This window comes from Pelodiscus sinensis, chromosome 3 (genome assembly GCF_052426305.1).
Source record: "Pelodiscus sinensis isolate ZL-2025 chromosome 3, ASM5242630v1, whole genome shotgun sequence".
Lineage (NCBI taxonomy): Eukaryota > Metazoa > Chordata > Testudines > Trionychidae > Pelodiscus > Pelodiscus sinensis.
The window spans coordinates 129,544,935-129,562,597 of record NC_143054.1 but is presented as its reverse complement, the minus strand read 5'-3'; the positions used below and the strand labels follow the sequence as shown (position 1 = coordinate 129,562,597).

At 40.9% G+C, this 17,663-nt stretch overlaps 1 long non-coding RNA gene across 2 annotated transcripts; it reads right to left on the bottom strand.

Annotated features, from left to right (window-relative positions):
• Positions 1 to 7,870: 7,870 nt before the first annotated feature.
• LOC149525149 (uncharacterized) lies at positions 7,871 to 17,645 on the bottom strand. 2 transcript variants are annotated; one of them, XR_016349055.1, is made up of 3 exons: positions 16,979 to 17,645; positions 13,570 to 13,673; positions 7,871 to 9,311 (listed from the first exon to the last, which is right to left on the bottom strand). It is a non-coding gene; the product is annotated as an uncharacterized LOC149525149 (long non-coding RNA). The 2 variants fall into 2 exon arrangements; XR_016349054.1 differs by lacking the exon at positions 16,979 to 17,645 and adding an exon at positions 14,480 to 14,719.
• Between the last annotated feature and the right edge of the window lie 18 nt (positions 17,646 to 17,663).

The following is a 17,663-nucleotide window of genomic DNA, read 5'->3' as shown; positions in this document are numbered from 1 at the left end:
TGTTGCTTATTATCCCCACTGTGTCACATGGCTCAGCAGCCAGAAACATCCCCCACCTTTCTCAGTCTCTCATTTGCAAGTAAAGCAAGGCAGATCGTCAGCCTGATCAGCAGAAACTGAATGATCTGCTGGTATATAAAAGACTATGCAATTTTGCATTTGCTATTAACTGTTATTAAGCCATTACAAAAATACATGTAGGTATGCGCTATGCACAGGAACAATGATTTATCTACAGGAGGGAAGTCTAATCAAGAAAATTCACCTCTTTATGCATTCTCTCTTTAGTAGCTCTGAATACTTTTTGTGGTGTGCATTGCTGTCTTTTTATTTTAACAGCATGAAGAAAGTGTTGAAGTTAAATTTCCACATTCAGTGCATGTATCTCTAGTTTGGAGAAGGAGGGCTACAATATATAAACAGTTTATAAACTAAAAAACAGAATCAAAATGGCTATATACACATTCTGACATATAACACACCACTTACAGTTGGTCCAAAGTTTCAAGGCCCTTGACTCACTTCTCACTTTTCCCGTTTTGAAAAGGTTCTCATGAGCCATTACAGAAAAGCATTTATCAAGAGAAAACAAATTACTAAATAGATCAAGACTTGAATATAAACCAGAGAAATTAAACGTCAGATCTAGCAAAGCACTGAGTACTCTAAACTCTCACTGAAATCAAGGGGAGGCAAATGTAGTACTTTGTGGGATCTGGCCCCCTCATTAGAATGAGACCATTATAAATTAAGGACATTAAAGACTAGTTGATTAGTCGACAATCCAATAAGCAAATGCTTATCTGACAGTCGAGTCGAATAGTCGATTCCCCCTCCCCCTTGCTGCCTCTATCAGATAGAAGCAGCAAAGGGGGGGGGAAGGGGCACTTCACAGTGGCAGTGCCACATGGAGCCCTTACCGAGCTCTATGCAGCGCTTCCCCTTTGAAATACCACCACCGCATGGAGCCCGGAGTCAGAGGGGACTCCCCAGCTGATCCCAGATTCCAGCACAGCATTTCAAACCATGCAGAGCCCGGGGTCAGCTGGGAAGTCCCCAGCTAATCCCAGGTTCTGAGCAAATGCTACATGGAACCTGGGGTCAGCTGCGGAGTCCCCCTCTGGGAGTCCCCAGCTGACCCCAGGCTCCATGTGGCATTTCAAAGCAGCAGTGCAGCGTGGAGCCCTGGGTCAGCGGGGGACTCTGAGTTCGCTGCTGACCCCAGGCTCCATGTGGGCGCTTTCACTTTGAAATGCACAAGAGCCCCTGCTGGGGACTCTTGTACATTTCAATGCTGGCATGCCATGTGCAGCCCGGAGTCAGGGGGACTTCTTGCTGGCCTTGGGCTGCATGTGGAGTTCCACATTCCTCCTTTGAAATGTACAAGAGCCCCAGCCCACATTTCAAAGGAGGAATGCGGAAGTGCCTATCGACTAGTTGAGTAGTCAATGGAAATTCCATCAACTACTCAACTATAATAAGGATGTTAAGTATTGAGTAATTTACTAAATTAAGGTGACTGCTAAAACAACAATTTAGAAAAAGTCTGTTGGAAAATTCAGCGGGGAAGCTTTTTGTTCTCTGTATGGCACATTGTGAACAATGAAAATGCAGGACTGTACTCAAGATACACACAGGCACATCCCATGCTTCCTATGTCATATAATTTTAATATTCCTGAAATGGAACACTTCTCTTGGAAACTGGCAGGCAAGTTTACTTTGTTCTTTATCTAGTCTATGTGTATTGGACACAAATCTGTCTTCATCTACAAAGACAGAATGCTCCCCAAAGGTGACCCCAAATAAATTAGGTCAGATTTAGGGCTACTGTATGAAGTGGCAAGTGTTCCTTGAGATGCTGAGAGAGAACTGTGAGAGTTAATGTAATATTAGGAAGTCTGAAGCAGACTATAGGCAGTCATCCGAAAGGAACACAGTTTAGAAATATGCACCTTTTTAATATGTTCACATATTCTGTGATAATTATATAAAGTTGGGGGAATCACATGAGCACAAAGCTGGTATTAGCGAGGGAAGAGTCAGGCTAAAAGCGAAGCAAGTGGTGCTAGAGAGAAGGATGTGTGGAACAGGAAACAAGAACCCAGTAACAGGCAAGATCAATCAGAATGAACCTAGAAAGGGAGGATGAGGCGTTTGACTGTGATGTGGAAAGGGACTTGAAGCCAGTAAACAGATTTAAAGTGGAAGCAACACACTTTAGCCATAGTGTGAGCCCAGGGTGGGCAATAAAATGGTGGTGATTCACCAGGGTTAGCCCCCGTGGGCTGCCACTGCCATATTTACCTGCAATTTTGCATGTATGGGCAATCACAGCTCCCATTGGCCAGGAATGGTGAACCACAGCCAATGGGAGCTATGATCCCTCAAACCTGTGGAGGCGCGGGTAAATATGGTGGTTTGGGAGACCCCCAGGAGCTAATCTTGGCAGCCCATAGGCTGGTATTTGCCCACCCATGATGTGAGGAGAAGACGATTTTCAGAGTGGTATTTTGAAAATTGGATAAAATGAGGTTCACTTCTGGGAGATGAGAGATGGAGAATGTAGCAGGAAATTGTCATGGCCCAACTTCCTCTCCCCCAATCTTAAATCCCTCCCAGGAAGACACTGTAATGGTAGGATGTGATTGTCACCTCCCTTGTTCCAATGCAATATAGGAAACTAACGCGTTCTAAAATAAGTAAGTTAAGTGTAAAGCCTGGGCATTAACTCAGTCAGCATCTGCTCACAATGCTTCTTACCCATGGAGCATTTCTGAAATTCATGTTATCAAAGGGAAGACATTGGTAACACTGCTTGCTCTCCCTTACATTGAACCTTCTGTGGCGATCTGCATATTGTATTTACATCCACACATTTAAGTAATGATCTTTGTACAAAATATGTCTTGTGAGGAATCATTTGAAAACTCATAACTTGCTTGTTAGTGTTATCATAGTGAAACATATGTAGCAACACTGTATGTGAAGTTATAAGATTCCAATGTTCCATGTTATTAACACATGTACCAAATCCCACAGCCCGGCCCAGGCAGAAGCTGGCAAACACATCTGTCTTTAGAAAAGGAATCCATGTTTTGCTTTAGTTTGCATTTAAGCAGTACACAGAGTCATCATGCAGAAAGGGAGGAAACCTGCATGCAAGCATACACAGGTGAAAAAACCCAGCAGGCAACATCCTTCCATATAGACTCTTTGTCTCCTGGCTCTCAGAAGGAAAAAATTTTCAAGATGGTGACTGAAACTATAAAAAGGAGTTGCAAACACCCCTAGATTCAAGGTTCAAGAAAGAACTAGATAAAGAATAGATGTAGGTTATATCCATCAATACTTATTAGCCAGGATGGAATGGTGCCCCTAGCCTCTGTCAGGAGCTGGAAATTGATCACAAGACAGGGATCACTTGATGATTACCTGTTTCTATTCACTCTCTCTGGGGCATATGACATTGGCCACTGTTAGAAGACAGGATACTGAGCTAGATGTACCTTTGGTCTGACCCTGTATGGCTGCTTTTATGTTCTTAAGATACATCTCCTATCACTTCCTGTCCATTTCACTCTTTGCACCTGCAAAAACAAAAGCAGCATTCTTTGACTCTTGGGGAGAGATCCTGATGGAAAAAAATTGGTAACACTCATGGAAACATGGTGAGAAACTGTGCTTTAAACCTAATATAGTTTGAAAAGTTAGATGCTAGACTGCTTTTTATCTTTATTTTTCTTATAACCATTTCTTACTCTTATCCCTTGTTACATATACTCATTTAAAATCTCTCTCTCTCTCTGTAGTTAATAAACTTGTTTTGTTGTTTTCTCTAATCCATTATGTTAAACTTACGGCATCTGGGAAACACTATTTAAGCTAATAAGATGTATATAAATTCTCTTAAAGAAATAATAGACTTAATATCTTTGGACTGGCCAGGAGAGGAATGGGCAGTATAATTTGTACATTTAGAGTAGGAGGGTGGGAAATCCTGGACTGGGAGGGCTTGTCTACACTACGTGTAAGAGCTACTGCAGTCAATCTTCAGGGTTCAAATTAGCGGGTCTAGTGAAGACCCCTAGTTCAACCTGAGAGGATGCCCCTGTCAGTGCCGGTAGTCTTGCTTCTCATGAGGAATAAGGGAAGTTCTTATTCCTCCTGCTATGTGGATGGCATGAACACACGATTTAAGATCAGTCGACTCCAGCTACATAATTAACGCAGCTGGAGTTGTGTATCTTACGTCAATTTTCCCCTGTAGTGTAGACCAGGCCAGAGTTTATTTGGGTCACCCCGCAGAAGTAAACCAGGTTGATAAAAGCCAGAGGATAACCTAAGCATAACTGGCAGGATGCAGTTACACACAGGCACTCAGGATGTGGCTTGCATGCTCAAAGGCTGTTTGTGAGCAGCCCAAGTGGGAGTTACTGCAGCAAGACATTGAAAGGCACCTAAAGTTGCAGAACAATGATGACACACCTCCTCCCTGGTCTGGATTGCATGCTAGTATGTTCCATCTCCTGACAGTCAAAGAACTGTTCTCATTGAGTTAGATGCAATGTTCACCTCCCTGTACCAGCTTTAAGCAAACTGGCTCATTGTATCATTTTAAATGAAATAGGCATCCTATTTCATGTAACTCATTTTTTTAAATCCTGCTCCGCCTTGCTGAGATTTTTTATTTCCCCCATCAATGTCTCACAGAAAACTTCCAGTGTTCACTAGGCCTTTCAATTTATTTTTTTCCATCCTCTCACCTTCAGAATACTCCCATATGCTATACCTTTGTTTCAACCATAAAACCAAAATCTTATAACCTTAGTCCTATAGATCATTCTTTCAAATTAATCAAAATATACTAAACAAAAAATTAAACATTTCTGCTAAATCAATCACCAATGAAATAGTTAACAGTGACATTTAAATTATTATAATTAAGTTTCAGAGTTAACACCCCAGATTGTTAATGGAGCAGTTCACCTCTACCAGAGCAGTTTCAGGGACGACAAAAGATCCTCTGAAAGTTCCAAAATTTTCCACTTGAGTTGTTAAGGACTCCTGCAGCCACGGCAGGGCTTGTCCCTCTCACAAAAACCTGGGCTTCCCAATCTCATGAATTATGGGATTTCTCAAAAATCATAGTACATCTAGGGTAACCATATCTCCCTATGCTGAATTACTTTTATTCAAGTGAGTTCAATGACACTCAATCAGAACTATGCAGTACAAATGTTCAAATTAACATCAAGTTGACAGGAGTCCCTGCTGGTCCATAAATGCAGTCCTCATCATTTTGTGCATATAGTTGGGATTATGTTTTTAATATGTATTACTTTGCATTCATCAACATTAAACATCATTTGCCATTTTGTTATCTAGTCACCTAGTTCTGTGAGGTCCTTTTGAAGCTCTTCACAGTCTGCTTTGGTTTTAACTATCTTGACCAGTTTGGTATCAACTGCAAATGTTGCCACCATTCGGAAAACTTATCATTTATTCCTACATTTGTTTCCTGTCTTTTAACCAGTTATCAAACCATGAGAGGACCTTCCCTTTAATCCCATCATAACTTAATTTACTTAAGAGCCTTTGGTAAAGGACCTTGTGAAAGGCTTTCTGGAAATCTAAGTATATTATATCCATTGGATTCCCTCTTGTCCACATGTTTGTTGATGCCCTCAAAGAACGCTAGTAGATTAATAATGCATGATTTCCCTTTACAGAAAACCATGATGACTTTTCCCCAGCAAATCATGTTCATCTATGTGTCTGAGAATTCTATTCTTTTAGTTACAGCTAATTTGCCCAGTACTAACATTAGACTTACAGGTCTGTAATTGCCAGGATCACCTCTAGAGTCCCTTTTAAAGACTGGCATCACATTAGATACCTTCCAGTCATTTGGTACAGAAGCTGATTTAAAGCATAGGTTACAAACCACAGCTAGTAGTTCTGCGATTTCACATTTCAGGTTTTTCAGAATGCTTGGGTGAATGCCATCTGGTCCCAGTGACTTGTTTCTATTCAGTTTATCAATTTATTCCAAAATCTCCTTTGCCAGAGTCTTTCACTGTGGAGGAAGGAGGACTCCAGCAGCATACATGCTGAAAATAGGAGGGAGTCACTGCCTGAGCATATGGAGAGGCAAGCAGAGTGTATACCCTTGGGCTACATCTAGACTACATCCCTTTTTCAGAAAAGGGATGTAAATTAGACGTATCACAATTGCTAATGAAGTGGGGATTTAAATCTCCTGCACTTCATTAGCATAAAAATGGCTGCCGCTTTTTTTCAGCACAGAGCTTTGTTGGCAGCGCCCCAGCTGCTCTGTTCCAGGCGTCCAGATTCAGCCACTGTTGAAACTGATCAGCGGCTGATTCCAGGAAGCCCGGGGTAGAGAAACTCTGCCTCAGGCTTCCTGAAGTCAGCCGCTGGTCAGTTTCAGCAGCGGCTGAATCTAGATGCCAGTTCCGACTTACGTACAAATTCAACTTAAGAACAAACCTACAGTCCCTATCTTGTACATAACCTGGGGACTGCCTGTACATGCCTCTGCCGAGAGAGGCATGTAGTCTAGACATACCCTTACAGAGATCATTGCAGAGTATAGCTCTATATCTTATTTCTGAAATCAGTTTTAGTAAGTTACAGTTTTATTAGTTATGTAAAAACTGACTATTATTTTAACTAGGGACAGCGTGACTTTAAAAAGTGAAATAGAGCATGATTATAAAAGTCTAATAGAAAAACTTTTGAAGTCAAGAAAATAATTTTTGAAAGAAGTGTTGGTAATTTCTCAACACAGTGAGGAGATATATAAAATCTCATATTATTCTTATTAGAAAGAGTTATAAACTTAAGACATGTTTCAAAGTAAAAAAAAACTATATTGAGTATTAGACACGTCTGGTTCATAACAACCAACGTTGTCAAAGGATCCCAAAGTGTTTACAAGCTATATATAGATATATAGGAATAATTTTGTCTGATGCTGAAATACAACCATGGATAAAATGTGGCAGGAAATACTTATAAACTATTCAAATACTACCAAAGCATAATAGCATCTTTAAGAGTACAAAGCAGATGCTGATGAGACTGCAATCAAGTTTTGCCAACTTTCTTGAATGCAGAAGGAAGGTTGTGTGGCTATGCCTCTGGACAGGGACTCAGTCTCAAGCATAGCCAGATTTCCTATCTGACATTGAGCAGGTCACTTAGAGTGACATTTCAAAAGAGCTTGCTTGGTACTGGCCTAACAGCTTCCACTACAATAAGTGATCTCTCTGTGCCTCCATTCCTTCATTTGTTAGACAGGGTAAATAACGCTTCTCAGTATTACTTACTACTTCTCATAATGCAAAAACAAGGGGTCATCAAATGAAATCAACAGGCAGCAGATTTAAAACAATCCAAAAGAAGCATTTCTTCACACAACACATACTCAACCTGTGGAACTCTTTGCCAGAGGATGTTGTGAAGGCCAAGACTGTACCAGGGTTCAAAACAGAGATAAGTTTATGGACTTCAATGGCTATTAGACAGGATGGGCAAGGATGATGTCCCTAGACTCTGTTTGCTAGAAGCTGGGAATGAGCAACAAAGGATAGGTCACTTGATAGTTACCTGTCCTGTTCACTCCCTCTGGGGCATCTGGCATTCACTATTGGAAGATAGGATACTGAGCTAGATGGATCTTTGGTCTGATACAGTATGGCTATTCTTGTATTCTATTCTTTGTCATGCCCTTTTAGATTGTGAGAAATTTGGGGCAGAGACTTCTTTTCACTCTGTGTTTTGTAACTTGCCTAAGCACTACTGCAACACATTATAAAATAAAATAATAAACTGCACTGTGAATGTTGAAAGATTTATTATAAAGGTGTACAAACCCCTTAACAGTGATTGGACATGTTGGAAATTTAGAACTGAGATTAGACAAATATTGTTACTTTTATGAATCAGAGGAATCCTCAGCTCTTAAACTTCTCTCTTCTCCCTTTAAAATTCCACCCTTGAGAGGCCATTACACCTTGGTTCCATAGTCCTACCTGGGTGACTACAGATGTATCTCATCATAGTGACGTGAAGTGGTAGTCAAAGGGTCTTTGCGCGTATTGGAATTATAACACCAAAGCTGGGAAATTTATATGGTAATTTATACACAGCATACCTAGTCTGTTAAAGTACTATAACTACAGCAGCATTAGACAGACATTACAATGTAATACACATGACGACAGGTGGGAAACTACAAATAGTGTTGGCATAAGATTGGAAAAAATGGTCAGACAGATCCAGGGTTTTAAAAATGATTCAATGATGAGAATGCATGGGGCAGGAGCAGAGGTATAAAATAGCCTATTACAAACTTTCAGAGGAACAGACATGTGTTCTCAGAACTTTGGCTGTGTTCCTGAGTTGTGCTGGCTTAGTCTCAGCTCACACAGATTTTAAATAAGGAAGAAATTACAGTTTTAGAGCAATGCTAAAACCTGTAATAGGCCTATAAAATATTCAGGAATGTCAGCTGATTTTAAAAGTCCATCTTTGAGCTATATTATGGGTTATACTTGATTTATTTGGAATAGTCTCAAAGATGTGCTATGCTGTTGAGCCATGGTTTGGGGTATCATTGAACAAGGAGAGCAGGTATGTGTATCAGGTAACGAGGACATGAACAATTCCATAAACTGTGCTGTACCTAGAATAAATTGGCAATAAATGCTGACAATCAGAATTCCCAAGCAATAACTAACTATGATGGTAATTATAGGTAGGGTTGGATTTAGAATTACTGCAGTGTGATCTAAAGGTTAGAAGTGGGATAGGAGGAAAATCAGACCTAATGAGTTCTATACCCAGCTCATATAATGAATCCCTCAGTGACCTTCACCAAGTTATGACATCTCTGATCTAAACCAATGCAATCCCACTGAAGTAAATTAGAAGATCACTTGCCTTGAAAACCCAAAATGGATATGATTACTTCTTACATATTCCACAGGGATGATGTGAGGATCAGTTAATGGGCCAAATTCACCTTGGATAAATGCCACGAAAGTCAAATGAGTTACAGAGGGTTGACTTGGAATCATCATCAAGCATTTGGAGGTATAAGGTTTTATCTTCTCTTTGGAACACATATGTAGTACAAGCTGCTGTTGTCCAAAGATGAATTCAGTCTTGGAGAGCTTTGCTTGAACATTCCGCTGTATTCTTTTAATAGTCAGTGGAGAGAACTAAGCAATACTGCTGTGACATGGGGGGATAAAATTTCTCAGGTCTTGAGTTCTCCAATTCCTGTTTTGATAAGCAAAGGAAGATGAGTCAGGAGGTGGCTCTGTCTGTCCAGCACCTATCAGTACCACATTTATCTTATTCTTGTCCCCATCTCAGGAGCACTGGGCAAAATATTGCCCTTCCTACTGTCCATTGCAAGAGTGGTAGCTAATGAATTCACTATCCCCAACTATAATTTTTTCATGCAGGAGTCATTCATGACTTTGCTTGTAAAACCAAGCCTTGTCACCTGGTTCTTTATTGGCTTCTCTCTTTCTTAACAGATACTTGGTTTATCTTAAGTCAAAGGAGGAGGGAAAATATGTTATTTGTAGATAATTTCAGCTGTAGGAAGTGGTTTGTTCACTTTGAATCAAATTCATCTCGAGTGTAAATGCACAGAGGCTGCACCAGTCATGAATTTGGTCTCTTATCTGGGGGGACATAACACAGGATTACACTTGGAAGAGAGTGGTGCACACGTCTCCTCAGATTTTGTATCAGAAGCTGACCAGACATTTTGTCTTAGGACAGGTGATCTTAACATCCCAATGGACAATAGTTCCTATGGTTGACCCAGGGTCTACCTTAACATGACAATCATGAGCCTATCGCCAGAGCTTCCAGGCTCTTCACATAAATGTGAGTAAACTCCAGAACTCATTTCTGAACTGAGATGGGGAATTATGGTCATACCATCGTATCTTTACTTACTGAAGTAAAGGAATCATTTTGCTCCCATCAAGAAATGCATTTTGGAGATGCAGATCACTGAGCATATTTGTTTAAAGCTAGGGTCGGGAACCTCAGGCCCATGGGTTGGATGCAGCCACTAGCTTGCCTGGATCTGGCACCCAAGACTAGTGAGTCCATGCCGGCACTCCAGCCCCTCCCTCCCGCCACCATCCTACTGCAGGACAGAAGCACACAAAATCTACAAGCCTCTACTCCCCTAGCCTCTGGTGTGCTAGGGAAATGTGGGGAATGTCTTTCTACTTATCAGTCAGGGGTCACGCCAATGAGGGAACATTTTGTTTCTCACTTGTGCATAGGCCCTGACTAATTTTTCTGTGGGCCAGCGGCCTCCAACCCAAAAATGGTTCCCCACCACTGGTTTAAATTTTGCATGAATCAAATATGGGTTCTTCCAAGGCCAGATATAAATTATACATGAATGCAAATCTTACAAACAGGAATATCATAGCTCTCAGGAGAATTTTAATCCCCAAAAAAGATATTAACTTTAAATTTAGTCTTTCCATGGTTTTTTGTTTGTTTGTGTAGTCTTTTCAAGTGAGCCAATGTGTGAACAGTGGGAAAGGGATCATAACATGTGCTAGAATATATGAGGGACTATATACAGTATATTGGAAACGATCTATCACAAAATATAGACTTTGTCTCTATGTTAATTGTCTTACTGCTAATATTTAAAATCAATAAAGTATAGGAGAAAATTGCACAACTAATACAAAAGTATATTTTATTTAGTATGTAATATATGTTTAACTGAATTCCTATATTTGTGGTTAATCTGTTATATTTGCATTGTGGACAATTCCTAAAAATAAAAACCCTTAGACAAAGATATTCAGCATTAACTGGTAACTCTGGGTGTGTAATCTGAGACATCGCAGATGCGCACAGGATGTGAACTTTATACTTTCTGAACATCATACTAGGTTTAGGAGTGAAGCTGAGCACCCAAAATTTGGGGCACACAGAATTCAGTCATTCTTGAAAATCTTGCTATGGAAGTCTGAATCTGCAACCCTATCTCATATGGGTAATCCCTTACTAACACAGTCAGTGGAACTATTTGTGTAAACAAAGGTTGCAGGACTGACTGATTTTGTTTTGTTTTGTTTTCTACTCTCTGTGATAGGTTTGCAGCTGGACAAATAGCTTCAGCTTCTTGTTCCATGTTTTGAAATACCAGAAGACTAAATTTCTCCATCCCCTCTCACCTTTGTCACCTTACTGGCAAGTTGCCATTCTTCCAGATATGGTAGATACATGCTTGAAGAATAACTGGCTTATTACATGAAGTTTATCTGCAAAGTTTACACATCAAGCAAAGCTAAAGATACTAGCCAATATTTTGGAAAGAGCAATAGAGAGTACATCTGTAACTACTGCTTTCCCCTACAACATATTGGTTGAAAGGAAATAAACATCTTAATTATTCTAAGTACACCAGATAGTGTGACATATTATCATGGAATCATAGAATACTAGAACTGGAAGGGACCTTAGGAGGCCATTAAGTCCCACTTGCATATCCTCTTTCAAAAATACAGCGTAGTTTAAATGTACCCTTGCTGTAATTTAAGCCTGTTTCTTCTTATCCTATCATTAGAAGTCAAGGAGAATAATTTTTCTCCCTTCTCTTTATAACACCCATTTAGGTTCTTAAAAGCTGTTATGTCCTCTCTCTGTCATCTCTTTTCTCTTCTCTTTATGAAAGTTGCTCAATATTTACCATAAAAAGGCCTTGTTTTCAATAGCTTATGACTTCACTAAACTTTAAGCAGATGAGCTGAAATTTTATGCTGGATGTCTCCCTCAGTCTCGTTTTTCCCCCACAAAATTTCACCCAGAACAGTTTAGCCATTTCAAGAATGAGGCTAGTAAAAGATATGCTCTTTTGCCCATGTTAAAAAATTTGGTAAATTCTCTTTGACAACCTCTGGAGACTCATTGTTTGTAGCAGGAACTTTAAACCTGGAAGAGGGGTGCTTTTTTGTCACAGATGTGCCTTCTATTTTCTCTGTGAAAAACTGTCCAAATTTGGCCAGGTTATGAGTCGTTGGGGGTAAGTGGAATCAAAGTTCACACATGCTCAACAGAGACTTACTAAATTCCCTCTAAATTGTTTGCATTGAGCATCTTCCAGCTATTGAGGGCTGAGTGGAACTTTCCCTGCAACTGCAAGCTTTAGACCACTACAAGCCATGCTGAGTCCCCTAAACTTTGGGGAAAGCAGCTGTCTATTTTCTGTTCTTAATGACACCACCACTCAGCCCAATCATCAATCACAAAGTTGCCTGATCCAAAAGTAGAGAGGAAAAGCATCAGACTTTCTGGGACAAGGAGTATGGGAATGGCTGGGCAGAGACTGGGACATAGTCAGACTGTTATAACTAAAGCTCTACCTAATTCATGGTCTACTTTGGTCAATTTCACTGTCATAGGATTTTAAAAACAGTAATTTTCATTCTGTCAAATATTTAAATCTGAAATGTTATGGTGGTATAATTGTTGGGGTTCCGACCCAAAAAGGAGTAGTGGGGAGTTGCAAGATTATCGTACGGGGTCTGTGTATTGGCTATTTTTGCTTTTGTGAGGCTGCTGCCTTCTGAGTTGGGCAGCCAGAGAGCACTGGGCTGCTGATCAGGAGCCCACTTCAGAAGGTAGAGCCACTGCCAGCAATCGTGCTGGAGTAAGGATGATATGGGATAGTATTGCCAACCTTACTTCTGCCTGCTGCTGGCAAGGTGCTATCTTTAGTGTTGGGAACCTGGCTAACAGCTGCCACCTTACATCTTCCCAGCTCTAAAGGCAGTGTAACAGTAAGGCCAGCAATACTGTGACCTCCTACACACAACCACCTTTAGGGTCAGGACTCCCAGGACTGTCAAATGTGTGTAGTGTCGGCTAAAGGCACACAAAAAGACATGCTTTCACAGTCCAAGATGCATGTTTCATGGCCATGAATTTGGTAGGGCCCTAGTTAATAACTCTTCAGTGGGGCAAACAATAGATACATTCCTCTGTCCTTTGCTGCTCAAAAAGAAACTGTAGGACCTTCAACAATGAAATATGTTGGGGGCAGGTAGTATCACCTATGCTGCACTTCTAGCTCAAACTCTCTGCTGAGCAGTTATGGAAAAGTCTAAATGACAACGGCAGTTGAAGGAATGAGAAATGGTAATAACTTGGACAAGCAGTCTGACAAAAAGGATCATTATTTATATTTAGCACTTATATAGAGAACAGTATTTTTCTTTCATGGAAAGAACTGCAGTTCACCCTAACCCTTCAAAATATCTAGCAACTGGCAAGCTGAATAGTAAATAGAAGCTCAAACAGCTGTGCCCTAGGAATGGACAGTTGTACCATAAGAGATCTGCTGCTAAACCATATGTTGTGAACACGACACATGGTTGGCTGGATTACTGGTGGGAGAGAAAGGTGGCTTTGGGTGCAGAGGGCAGAAAAAACCCTAGAAACCTGAGATGTTATACTACAGAAGACATATAATAAAAAGCAAACTTACATTCTTTACTTCTTTATCTTTAATTGCTGTAATTTATATGTTGTTTCAGTGACCACAAGTGGCATCTTGACTAGTTTCCAGGAAACAAGAGAGATGTATACCAGCTAAGAAAACTAAATCTGCCATTAATCTATACTTACTCAACTACAAAAACAGATCATTAATATTTTAGACACTCATACATAACACAATGTGTGGCAAAACAAAATACATCCTTCAACTAGATGTTGACCCTATCTTGCAAGAAATTTACCAGCTACATCAACTACCGAAGGACATGGATTGACTTACTACTCAGTCATACCAATAAGACACAAATGAATGCAAACATGCACAAATGAATGCAAACATGAACTTCTTGCTTTTCTAAAAAATTCTTCATATTTTAGTAACCACAAAAATTTAGAACATAATAGATACTAAAGAGGTTACAGTCCCTTTTACATGTCTTAAAGAGACTTTAAGACCTTATAATTTCCTTGTGATGCGTCAAATTTCAGACACTATGCATGGTCATTTTCAGTAACCAATGGCCTTGGAAACTTCATGGAACATATAATGCTGAGGTGTCCAATATGCTAGCCACTAGTGGCAATTTGGCCAGTTGAGCATGGCTAATTCACTATAGCAGTAACCACTATAGTTGCTACTGCTTCAGAACAAGCTGGACACAATAGATGTAAGGGATACAGTAAGTGGTAAGGATGATTCCTTCTATGTCAGCACTGTGTTAGTGCTCCAAAATAATCTGATATTTTGGGATATTGCTGATGCAGAAGAAACACAAAATTAATCTACTTAATTAAAGCAATCTAAAAACTTCTGACCCATTTCATCAGTGTGGGCTACATATCACCAATATCCTGACCAAATTCTAATTTGGAGAGTTACTTCCTGTTTACTTACTTACCCTCTGCAGTTTTAGCAGAATACATATTCACAGATTCTTCTTTTTTGTTGCCATGCACGGTCATTGCATGTTCTAAAACAGCTGTTGCATACTACCCCAGAAGTGACTGCATTTCAGCTCCACATGAACAGACTCCCTTTCTATAGTTTGAAAGTCAATACAGTTGGTGAAGTGTTTGGGGAGAAATGGGATCTGTATGAATAAGGACACTGTTACATGTCCTTCAGCAGTAATCAAGCATATCCAAATATGAAGGAAATTAAACATTTCCAGATTTTGCATCTCTTAAAGAAATCTTGTCAGACATGACCTGTGTATTAGTTCTCACAGGGGATGAAGTTAGTCACAAATACAGATACTGTTAGAGAAGAAACAGGCGACACAAGAGTGGATGGGGTACACAGAACTGCTTTATTGCCTATGCACTTTTACCTTGGACATACAACACAACATCTAAAAGGCAACAAATTGGCTTTAGTCAGATGCTTTTATCTATTTTAGTATGTTAATTCACATGTCATCACTACTTTTCCAAAAACCTTATTTAGTAATATTTACTCCCATAAAATGAATAGTAATTAGCAAATAATTAATACAATTATACTCACCCCTAATTACTATTTATATAATTTCTAATTGAATCAACAGTTTCCTATACTACACACTAACAGGTTACAGAGATTACAAGGAATTTGACCCTGAAGATGTTATGCAGAGCCAATGAGGATAATCAAGACACATAAAAAATAAAGCTGCATGCTTATCTATTTTTCTAGGATACAAAAATGAAGGGAAACAGCATGTCCAAGGGTAATACCTATTGTGGCTGAACTCCTGAACAACTAATATAGAGCCATTTCAGACCTATTCATTTTTACATACCCCAACAGATACTTAAAGCGAGCCGTTTTCTAATTATGAAATCACAAAAAGCACAAAGATTTTAAAATATAAAGAATTGTTTTACCCCAAACTTAGAATTAAAAAATGGCTTATTAGCTGATTTATTTCAGTCTTCAAAAGTGATTAACAGTAACTACCGTAAATTAACGTATATAACCCGCATTCGTGTATAACCCGTGGTTTTTCCTGAATGTAAAGAAAAAAAAGTCTTAGATAACCCACGCACCTGTATAGCCCATGGGTTATATATGCTACTTTAAGGTACCTGGTAATTGCACATACCTCCGGGAGGGGGGAACAGAGAGCGCAGCGCAGGCATGCTGCCTGGCCTGCAGGAGGGAAGCCGCACTCATTCCCAGGTTCCACGCAGCTGCAGCCAGGCGCAACCCACCCTCCTCCAGAAGGGGGGAACAGAGAGCGCATCACAGGCAAGTAAAAATAAACTTGCATGCCCCGCAGACATGTATACCCCACGGGGGCGTTGCAGGGTTTGTAAAAATTTGTATAACCCGCGGGTTATATGTGCTAAAACACAGTAGTTACAGGCTTAATCTGGGGCATGATATCTTTACCATAACCAATATTAGGGCTACGTATTAGCAGCAAAGTATGAGCAACTAGAAGAGACAGATCACAGAAGGCCCAGGCTTAAATATGAAAAAAGGCCCTCTGAAGTTCAAGTTTTTCTCAGGCGTCCTAGTTTAATACAAATAATACAAGCTGAGAAACATCTCTGTTTATATTAAGCTTTACTGTTAGGGAATTACAAATCCAGACAACTTTCCCCATTGTCCCTACATTTGTATATTTCTCTAGCATTCCCTATGATCAACAACACCTCCATATCCCCACAGGGGGAAAGGCTCAGTCAGCTCCTCTTTAAAGTACACCTAATTAATTCCATCTGGGAGTTCTTGAGATAAACTGGAAGCAGCAAGAGTTCAGAATTAATAAAAGAAAACAACAGAGACTACAGGCTCAATAAGGCATTTTTCTAGAGGTACATGAGAAACCTGTACAACTTTCATAATCTGTAACAGAGCACTTCGCATTTGCCTTTTCCAAGCAAGAATATTTGAAATAACCATATTGTTAATAAATAATTGATTTTAATGGTAGGTCCATGGTAAACTGATAAGTACCTTTTAAAACAGAACTGTCTTTTTTTCAAAGAGTATACACTTCAAATAATATGCAAGTTTAAAACATAGCTTTATTAAGCATACAAAGAGTTAAACTATTTTTAGTAAAAGAGGTTTGCAGGACCCCTGTAGAGGAAAAATATGTACATAACAGTAAGCTATGCAGAAAAATGTGAAAGTGGTATTTTGATTTGCATCAGAGCATATCATCTAATATGCCAGAACAAGCACCATACATGCCATTAACCATATAAACCCAGGGGCTACATCTAGACTACATCCCTTTTTCGTTGACAAAATGGGTGCAGGAGGAGGTGGGAGGCAGTGTTTGGCCAAGAGGTAGGGTGTAGGAGTGGGCTAAGGATGGGAGGTAGGGGACAGAACCAGGAGGAGGCGTGAGGAGAGTAGGAATGCAGGGTCTAAGCATGAGGAGAATGGGGGGGGAGGCAGTTACCTGGATCCATGCCCCCTGCTGCTCCCAGGCACCACCCCCACAGCTCCCATTGGCAGTGATTCTGGCCAATGGGCACGGCAGGGAAAGGCTCCTGGCTGCGCTGCTGTTCTCCCAGTTGTGGGGGAGGGGAGCGGCAGCGCCCCCCGAGTCTCAGGGCTCTGCCACTCCCAGTACCCACAACCCTTGACCCTGTTTTTTTGATCATTTGTCCCACCGAATTAGTTGCACCCCAGGTCCAGTCATCCCTCCCGCAAGGCTGGGGGAGGGGCTTTTAGAAGTGGGCTTTCAAATAGACCAGTAGGGGGATGCTGGCACTGGCGTGACAATCACAATGTGTGTGTGTGGGGGGGGGGGGTAGATTGGCATGTCAGTGTCAGCTCCTCTCTGTGGGGAGCCCCAGGCCTGCGGCCCACCTGCAAGAGGCCGGGGCCCGCGCTGTAGAACCACTGGCTGTATGCGCAGAACCCCCGACGCCATTGGCATGAGCGGGAGGCCCAGAGCAGCCCCGCCCGCCCCGGCACAGAGCCAGGGGCACGCTCCCCGCTAAGGAGAGCGACGCGCTTATTGGCCCGCCCCCGCGAGTTTGCTGCAGGGCCGCAGCGCCTCCCGCCGCTAGGGGGCGCGCGCCCCCCACAGCCACGGAGAGGGAGCAGAGACGCGCGCCTGCTTCCACAGGCAACCCGAG